The sequence below is a fragment of the Camellia sinensis genome, chromosome 9 (genome assembly GCF_055761805.1).
Source record: "Camellia sinensis isolate YWXY chromosome 9, ASM5576180v1, whole genome shotgun sequence".
Classification (NCBI taxonomy): domain Eukaryota; kingdom Viridiplantae; phylum Streptophyta; class Magnoliopsida; order Ericales; family Theaceae; genus Camellia; species Camellia sinensis.
The window spans coordinates 56,128,184-56,138,546 of record NC_138969.1 but is presented as its reverse complement, the minus strand read 5'-3'; positions in this window follow the sequence as shown (position 1 = coordinate 56,138,546).

The window sequence follows — 10,363 nt, the reverse complement described above, 5'->3', positions numbered from 1 at the left end:
CCACTGAAAGCTAATGAGTGGTTGGAGCAAATGACGAAGACATTTGAGATGCTTGGCATCGAAGACAGTGGATTGAACATGACCTTGGCGTCTTTCCAGTTGAAGGGGGATGCAGGTCAGTGGTGGAAATTTACGCGAAGGTGTATTGGAGGGACTTGAGAGGCTTTTGTTGACGCCTTCCAGGTGAAGTTTTTGCCTCCCACTGTTAAGGAGCAGTTGAGAGATCAGTTATGTCGGCTCAAGAAGTTGAATACACTAGTGGCTGAGTTTGAAGCCCCTTTCACTAGCTTATTGAGGTTCGCACTTGATTTGGTAGTGTCTGAGGAACGCCGATATCTTGAGTTTGAGAAGAAGTTGAGGACCAGACTCATGTTTCAAGTGGCCGAGTCCATGATTAGGGAGTACGGAGGCCTTGTATAGGCTGCAGCCCATCTTGAGACCATTATGCAGGCGGAGGTGGAAAGGATGAGGGGCTCCAAGAGGAGTCACGATGGCCAGGGGGATGGTAGGAGGCAGAGGGGTTCTTGGCCGGGTCCATGATTAGGGAGTACAGGGGCCTTGTATAGGCTGCAGCCCATCTTGAGACCATTATGCAGGCGGAGGAGGAAAGGATGAGGGTCTCCAAGAGGAGTCACGATGGCCAGGGGGATGGTAGGAGGCAGAGGGGTTTTAACCCTCAGCAGTCCTAAGGAGCACTTGCGAGATCTACCTTTCCAGTGTCGAGTTCAGGTTCTGGGAGAGGCAGTCAGGGAGACATCACTTGTTACAAATGTGGTTAGCTGGGCCACAAGTCTCCAACTTGCCCACAGAGGGGAAGAGGGCTGAGAGCAGCTTCATCTTCGGCTCGACCTCAGAGCCAGAGTCAAGGCAGAGGTCAGCCACTCGCTTGTTATCAGTGTGGGTAGGTGGGGCACCTGAAGAGGTTTTGCCCGCAGTTGAGTGGCACATCTGGTGCATTTGGTTCGAGGCAGACACAGAGTTACCAGCCAGCTCAGTCAGTTCAGGCCTTGAGGGCCAATCAAGGAGCCTCTTCGGCTCAGTTTGTGCAGCAGTCTTATGCTCCGAGAGGTGAGCAGGTAGATCAAAGACCTACAGGGCGCGTGTATGCTGTTACAGCGCCAGAGTTTGTACCGGCTCCATCTGTTGTGAGAGGTACCTTTCCGTTTTGCAACTCGATTGCCAACGTGTTAATTGATACAGGTGCATCCCATTCTTTTATATCTTTTGCTTTTGTATCTATTTTAGGATTGGAGTTGGCATAGTTAGCTTCTCCTATTTGTGTTATATCACCTATTGGGAGTGAGTTGATTTTGAAATAAGAGTGTCAGGGCTGTGATATAGAGGTCGCCGATCGCCGACTTTCATTTTCTTTTGTAGTAATGGCTATATCTGGTTTTGATGTGATTTTGGGTATGGACTGGCTATCGTCATACCGAGCTGTTATAGACTGCTACCGCTAGAAGGTTACTGTATGTACCTTGAGCGGGGATTGTTTTCATTTCTTGGGAGACCGGGTTGGTAGAGTCTTGCCACCAGTGTATGATCCGCGAGGGCGGAGTGAGCTTAGTTGTCTTCTCGCTAGTTGTTGTAGACGTCCCCGAACGTCCCGGGAGGGAAATCCCGTTTTGTTCATTGGGCTCACTACAGTTCGGACTCAAAAGTCACGGTCCTGTATCTAATATCACAGAGTGCAATGCAAGACCGATGAATCATCAAAGAGTCCACATCCGACAAATCGTTTTGAAAAACTGATTTTTTAGAAAGAAGTGCCAAACATGGACTGCTTTGCCAGATACAGAGTCGCCACCTAAATGTTTTATTTTGGAAAATTTAGGAAACCCTGGCTCGTTGCCTAAGGCCACGTGTCCATCATCACCAAAGTTGCCTCGGCTCGGGAACTTAGGTACGATTGGGAAAGGTCAACTATGAGCACCCCCACTCGCCCGATCAATCGATTTTTGAAAACATTATGTGCTCTTATTCCGATTTATTAGCTTAGATTTACTATGTGATGCACACAGTATACAAGTGTAGACCGAATCGCCTGAATTGGAACAAAACATTTCATGTTTGTTTTTGAAAGCGGTTGCTACTCGCAAGTAGGCTAAAATGCAGATTTTGCCACCCTCGGGTGGGCTTAGGAAAGATGATTTGGCCACTATCTAGTGGGCTTAAAACTCACAGTCAATGCATTATTCCAATTCAAATAATCCAACCTTCACCCACAGGCATTCAGGCAGTAATATCACATAAGCAAATAGCCTCATGGTAAGCATGCTATCATGGCAGTCACTCACACATATGCAAGGATGCTAAAGCATAAAAACTTATCTAGTACTCTGAGCTAAAACAAAAGCTAGTTAGTAATCAAATGTATGATCCTAGCTCATGTTAAGATGGCTAATGCAACGCATGTAAAATGCAACTAGAAATAGGCTCGGCTATTCTAAGATGGCATATGAAATGCAACAGATAGCATGTATTCAATTTTGGAATGGAAATACAAATGCAGTTAGTATGATGCGCCGAGCCCGGTGCATGCAATACTGATGAATGATGCACGCATGCATAGCATAAGGTATGCTAAATTGAATATGCCCTAATACTAACCATCAAAAGTTGGTAAATAAAAGGGAGAAAGATGTGGGGTTGGAAGACATACACACACTCACGCATGCTTATTACACAATTGCCCTCGCTCGGAAGGTCTGAAAGAATAATACAAATTAATTAACCTATAAGTTAATTAATTAATTACAGACCAATTAACTAGTTAAGCAAATTAACTAAGCTAATAAAGCGATAAAATCGCTTTGGGAAGAGGGCCCAATGCACGTATGCTCGGCTCTGCTCGGAAACCACCGCCATGCACAAGTTGCCTCTGTTTTCACTATTTTCCTCCTCTGAAGACTGCACAAGTCCCAAGGTACACCCTATGAACACTGGGAAATGCCACCGACCATAAGGAATGGTCACCGGCCAAAGGTAAGTGGTCATCGACCATCTATGAAGCCATCAGCCAGAAATGGATAGCCGGCCGGCACTGGAGATGGCCGACCGGCCATATCTTCCTGCAGGAACCTGTTTTGACAGCAGCAGAGGGCAAAACAAGGCATGGAAATGCATTTCAAAGCAAAATGTTGCACGACCACCCTCCACATCATGTTATGGACTCAAGGGAGTGTGGCCCTCGGTCCTCGGGCCACCAATCACGCATTTCGATGCATGATGGCCAAGGGAGCCGAAGTATGCAATTTCAATGTCAAATGGAATGCACACAAAACACATAAAGGACCCAACCTCTATCATGGTTGATCAAGAGGCAAGGCATGCATGCAAAATGCAATGCAACAAGCATGTCAAACCATGCAATATAGCTCAAGTATGCAACATGGACATTCAAGCATGCAAGGCAAACATGTGACAACATGTAAAGGGACAAGATATGCAATCATTCAAGCATGCCAAATGCAATTAAACATGCAACAACATGTTAATGAGACAAGTATGTAACAACATGCAAGGCAAGCATGCAACAACATGCAAGGGATGGTCTTAAACCAATATGGGTAGCTGTCAAATAGGCCCAAATCAGTGGCCAAAATGAAGCGACAAAGGCATGAAAACACACACACAAGCATGCATACACAAGGGCCTAAACATGGAGCATAAGACATCAACTTTTCAAAGCATTGAAAGGATGGAAAATGCAAGCATACAAGAATGAAACATGGACTGAAATATGATCTCCAATGATGCCAAATCACGAAAATAAGCCAAGTAAAGCATGCTAGTGACTCATACACCCAAAGCTAGCAAGCTAAAGTGCATGATGGCTATACAAATCATGGAAAACATGATCAAAACAACTAAAACCAGACCTCAAGCATGGCAAAACAAAGCTAAAATCTTCATGAGGTTAAGCCAAAACATGTAAGCATGGTGGTCTAAACACAAAGTGAATGTTAAGGAAAATGAGAGGATTTGCAAAGCAAGTACATGAAGCATGTAAGAGCCAACTAAACCAATAAAAGTCAGAGCTATAACATGCCAAATAAAGCCCAAAAACCCACTGAAATATAGTCAACACATGCTAGAATGAGGTGCTCCTTTGGAAAACCATGCAAGGGGTTGCTCTACACATGCAAGAGGCAAGCCTTAAATGACAAAAACAGCTCTGGAAAAGGTTCAAGCAGGCCCTAAAACTCACTGAAAAATGCCTGAACTGAGCTCAAGAAGTGTGCAAATAAGGGCTCCTTTGAAGGGCCAAAAATGCTAGTAAACAAGACAACAAAGGAGAGTGTGATCCTCTCCTTCTTAAGACCTCAAAACACCATCTTCACCACTAAAATCCCTCTGGATTTCAGTGGTGGGAAGGCCAATACAAGGTGGTCCCGAAGCTCACAAAAAAGGCACAAAAATGAGGGCAAACAAGGCCTAAAAGGGGGTAAACAACCCCAAACACAAAAGTGTTCTTAAACAAACTTCAAAATGAGCTCAAAATAAGACTTTTTTCAGTTTATGACAAAGCTCAAAATGTTTGCAAGTATGGCTAAAAGATGAAGCAAGATAAAGACCAAAAGAGGATAAAGTGTGTTACCCTTGTAGTTTCAGCAAAACCAGTGGCTTTGAGACCCAAAAACCAGACCTTCAACCTCTGAAAATGGCCTCCAAGATCCTTAGGTTGATGATAGAGGTGTTAGGCTAAGAGTTGGTGTGCAAAAGGGCCAAGAACCAAGCAATTTGGAGCTCAAAGTAGAGAGATATAGGAAGATATGTATGTCTCTTGCCTTAGCAATTTTCTTCAACCCTTGCTAATGAGGGAGAGGCTTCCTCTTATAGAAGAACAAAGGGGGTTCAAGCTTCTCCAAGAAGCTAGAACAAAAGGTTCAAGCTTCTTGGAGAAGCTAGAGCAAAAGGTGCAAGCTTCTCTTGGAAGCTTAGAAGGGTTCAAGCTTCCTCAAGAAGCTAAGAAAGGTTCAAGCTTCTCTTAGAAGCTTGGAGCAAAAGGGTCAAGCTTCTTGGAGAAGCTAGACAAGGGTTCAAGCTTCTTGGAGAAGCTAGGGTAAGGGTTCAAAAGGTTCAAGTTTCCTCAAGAAGCTAAAACCAAGGGTTCAAAAGGTTCAAGCTTCCTCAAAAAACTAAAACCAAGGGTTCAAAAGGTTCAAGCTTCCTCAAGAAGCTAAAACCAAGGGTTCAAAAGGTTCAAACCTCCTCAAGAAAAGGGCTCGGCCAGAAAAGGTGGCCGATCGACCAAAACAAATGGCTGGTCGACCAAAAACAGTGCCGGTCGGCCATCACTAATGGCCGATGGCAATAAAACAGGGCCGGTGGCCTCAAGCCATGGCCGGTGAGGTATGGGGATGGCCAACAAGCCATTTCCTACCCTCAGAGGCAAAAAACCCAAGTGCTCGATCCACAACCAAGCACAAAACAGACAAGTCAAGAGGTCTTGAGGCAAGGTGCGCGGCCGAAACCTCCGAGAACTCAAGACGAACACGAACATGGATAATCATCGAGTGTTCAAACGATGACGTCCAAGTCTTGAGGACGGTAAAAAATGGGGTGTCTACAGCTGTATGAGTAGTGAGTGTGATGAGAATCAGGCTGAGTTGCCGAGAGTGGTTTGTGAGTACTCAAATGTCTTTCCCGAAGATCTTGTTAGTTTGCTACTTCATCAAGAGATAGAGTTCTCTATTGACTTAGTGCCTAGCACGGCACCGATTTCCATGGCACCGTACCGTTTTTCCCCAATCGAGTTGAGTGAGTTGAAGATTCAACTCCAGGAATTGCTAGATAAGGGCTTCATCCGCCCTAGTACTTCACCGTGGGGAGTGTCTGCCCTCTTTGCTAAAAAGAAAGACCGGGCCTTGAGACTTTGCATTGATTACCGAAAATTAAACTAGGCTAAGGTTAAGAACAAGTACCCTATGCCCCGTATAGATGATTTGTTTGACCAGTTAAAAGGGTTCCATTGTTTCTCCAAGATAAACTTGAGATCGGGTTACCATTAGTTGAGGGTTAAGGAGGACGATATCCCAAAGACGGCATTCTGTACGCCGTATGGCCATTATGAGTTTCTGATGATGCCTTTTGGGCTCACCAATGCCCCGGCAGTGTCTATGGATTTGATGAATCGGATCTTCCAAGAGTTCTTAGATCGTTTTGTGGTCGTCTTTGTGGATAACATTCAAGTTTATTCACCTTTTGAGGAGGAGCACGAGGAACACTTGCGAGTGGTGCTTGAGTTACTTAGAGCCCATAAGCTGTATGCTAAGTTTAGGAAGTGTGAGTTCTGGCTAAGAGAGGTTAAATTCTTTGGCCATGTGATATCCGAGGAAAGGGTATCTGTTGATTCATCCAAGATAGAAGTAGTGCAAGATTGGGCACAGCCTAAGAGTGTGTTTGAGATCCACAGTTTTTTGGGATTGGTCGGTTATTACCGTCGGTTTGTGAAAGAATTCTCCAAGCTAGCTTCGCCTTTGACTAGGTTGACGTGGAAGGGGGTCAAGTTTGTATGGAGTGAGACTTGTGAAAAGTCGCTCCAAGAGTTGAAAGTTAGACTGACCACCGCTCTAGTCCTGATTATTCTGGAGAGAGGTTTGGGTTATGCAGTGTATTGTGATGCCTCATGATAGGGTTTGGGTTGTGTGTTGATGCAAGAGGGTAAAGTAGTGGCCTATGGCTCGTGGCAGTTGAAAACACACGAGGGAAATTACCCCACTCATGGCCTAGAGTTAGTAGCTATGATTTTTGCCTTGAAGATTTGGAGGCACTACCTTTACTGTGAGAGATTCGAGGTGTTCTCGGATTACAAGAGTCTGAAGTATCTGTTTACACAGAAAGGCTTGAACTTGAGGCAGAGAAGGTAGATGGAATTTATTGAGGATTACGACTTTGGGTTGCACTATCATCTGGGAAAGGCCAACGTTATGGCCGATACCCTTAGTAGGAAGTCGATTAGTGATGTAGCTAGTATTGCCATCCGAAAGTGGGAGACGTTGGATATTCTTGGCGAGTTCGACTTGCTTCTGGGTGAGTCTATTGAGTCTGCGGCCTTGTTTTCCATAGTGGCACAACCTACACTTATGAATCAAGTGTTAGAGGCATAGAGGGGTAACTTTGAGGTAGAGTCCCTCTGGGAGAAAATTTCTAGTGGGAAGGTAGAGAAGGGTTTGTCCATGCATCCTGACCAGAGTGTGAGGTACCGAGACCGCTTGTTTGTGCCGGAGTCTTGCCGAGAGGAAGTACTCCGAGAGTTTCACCATTCACGCCTTGCGATGCATCTGGGAGGCACTAAGATGTATCGTGATTTGAGTTGCCAGTTTTGGTGGAGGGGTATGAAGAAGGATGTAGCAGCGTTTGTGTCTAAGTGCCTTACTTGTCAGCAAGTGAAGGCCGAGCATCAGAGGCCAGTGGGTTTGTTACAACCCATGCCTATAGCTGAGTGTAAGTGGGAGCACGTCACGATGGATTTTGTCGTGGGTCTTTCGAGGACTCAAAGGGGTAGTGATGCCATTTGTGTAGTAGTTGACCGGTTGACTAAGTCGACGCACTTTATTCCTATGTGCGTGAGAGATTCAGTAGATCATTTTGCCGATTTGTATATTCGGGACATAGTGAGGTTGCACGGGGTCTCAGTGACGATCGTCTCTGATAGAGATCCGCGCTTTACTGCTAAGTTGTGGCAGAGTTTGCAGAGTGCCTTGGGCACTAGATTGACCTTTAGCACGGCTTACCATTCTCAGATTGACGGGCAGTCCGAGCGTACTATTCAGATCTCGGAGGATATGCTTCGAGGCTGTGTCCTTGACTTTAAGGGGTCGTGGGAGAGACACTTGCCCTTAGTGGAGTTTGCCTACTACAACAGTTTCCAATCGAGTATTGGCATGGCACCGTTTGAGGCCTTGTATGGCCGACCATGTAGGTCTCTAGTGTATTGGGCCGAGATGGGCGATGCACCTTTATTGGGTCCAGAGTTGGTTCGGGAAATGACGAAGAAAGTTGAACTTATCCGTAAGAGGTTAGTCACAGCCCAGAGTCGACAAAAGAGTTATGCCGACCATCGGAGGAGGCTTTTGGCATTTGAGGTGGGTGATTACGTCTTTCTGAAGATATCACCTAGGCGGGGTTTGATGAGGTTTGGGAAGAGTGGGAAGTTGTCCCCTCAGTTTATTGGCCCTTTTGAGATCCTTGAGCGGATTGGAGAGGTTGCCTACCGTTTAGCTTTGCCGCCGCAGTTGTTCGGAGTGCATGACGTGTTTCATGTTAGTATTCTTCGGAAGTACGAGCCAGATCCGTCACATGTATTGGATTGGACCGACTTAAAGGTGATGAGGATGCCTCGTATGAGGAGAGACCGGTACAGGTCTTGGATAGGCGGGACCAAGTCTTGCGAGGCAAGACTATTCCCTTGGTTAAGGTATTGCGGAAACATGATGGGATTGAGGAAGCCACCTGGGAACATGAATTGGAGGTCCATGAGAAATATCCAGACTTGTTTGTTAATGTTTAGCCATGTGCTGGAAATTTTGTTTTGTTGATAAACTCTAAGAACATTATATATGTCTTGGTTTATGAAAATATTGAAATTGTTGAATACATTTGACGAATATGAGTTTAATTTAACATTGTATATGTTGAATGTGTTGTAGAAATGCATTTATATCATTAACATTGAATATGTTATGGAACTATGGAGTATGTGTATTGAAACTCGTTGGAATTCGAAATAATGCATGTTGATAATGCATGTTGAATTATATTGTAAGTTGTTCTCTTGAAGAGAGATGGAATGACCGGTAATGGGTCAAGATAATGAATGTGGAATTATGATATTATTGAGAATTGAGAAATCACACTTTTAAAACTTGTATTAAATTTCAAGGACGTAATTCTTTAAAGGGGGGAGGTTATAGCGATCTCGGGTTTTTCACCTTTATGTATAATGTTCCGGACTTGGGTTCCATGATTGAGTATTGTTGTGTATGTCTCTTTCCGTCCTTTAATTCCTTGTATTTGAATTTTAGGATGTGTTGGGCAGGTTTGAAACGTGTTGGATGTGGTTTGAAATATGTTTTTGCTGCCCAGATTTTTGGTTCTTCGCTCGAGCGAGGCTTTTATCGCTCGAGTGAGCTTTGGGTTTTGTGTTTCTTCGCTCGAGTGAGAACTCTTGTGCTCGAGCATGCGTCTGCGTCTAGTTTGGACCTGAAGGTTGGTATTCTTCGCTCGAGCAAGGCTTTTGTCGCTCGAGCGAGCGAGCTATATGTTTTGTGGTTCTTCACTCGAGCGAGGCTTTTTGTGCTCGAGCGAGGTATCTTTTTGCCTAGTCGCTCGAGCGAGCCTCGAGTATATCAGTTCGCAGCGGCAGCTTCTTCTACACTTTTTGACTCTCTTCTTCCTTCAAACCCTAGATCCGACCCTCTCTCTCTCTCTCTCTCTACATACACCTTCTCTCTACAAATACACCTAGTTCTAGTGGTCTCCTACCCTAGTCTCTTTGTAAGAAAGGTAGAGCTTGGTGTGGGCTTCACTTTGATCCGAAAAAGTTGGTGTTTGGAGCATCTTTGAGTTTTCTCAATCTTCTCCTTTGAGTCTCTTCTTCGAGGTAGGGATAATTACTCATTTTTATGAGCTTTGACATAAAATATTAGTCGTTTTGTATAAATGGTTTGATTTGGGAATTTTGGAAAGTTAGGGTTTAATTTTGAAATGTATAAAGAGAGGTTTTAAATTGTTGGGTATCATCTGTATGTGAGACCTTGGAAAATGAGGTTATTGGTGTAAAATTGAGAAAATTGAGCCTTAGGGTTGAAGTTGAGAAAAATGGGGAAAAGCCTTAATTGAAATTAAATAATTAATTTGGGGAAATATGAAAATCATGAAATTGAGAAATTATGAGATTGAATGGTGTAGTTGGATTGATTAATCACTCACCAATGAAACGGTTGATAATTTACCTGTTTGGTAAATTTATTATCTGTTTAGAAATAATTGCTTTGGGATATTGGTGGAGGATAGTCTTGATTGTTGTAGACACTGCATGTTGATTAGGGAAAACCGAAACTAATCAATTGGAATTGGTCATTGAATATGAAGGTTGGATTAACACATTGAATATGTGTTTTAATTGATCATTGTATATGATGAAGTGTTTAAATACATTACATATGTATATTTGTATGGGAGGAGATAGGGGATGTACTCCAGTGTTTGGAAGGAGATAAGGGATGGACTCCAGTGATAATTAAGTTGGCCGGAGTGTCCAGGGTGAAAGTCCCGAAACCTTATATCTATCTAAATGATGTTGATAAATTTAAGTATTGTTAATATGAGTTGTAGTCTCATTTTGAATTGTTGATGA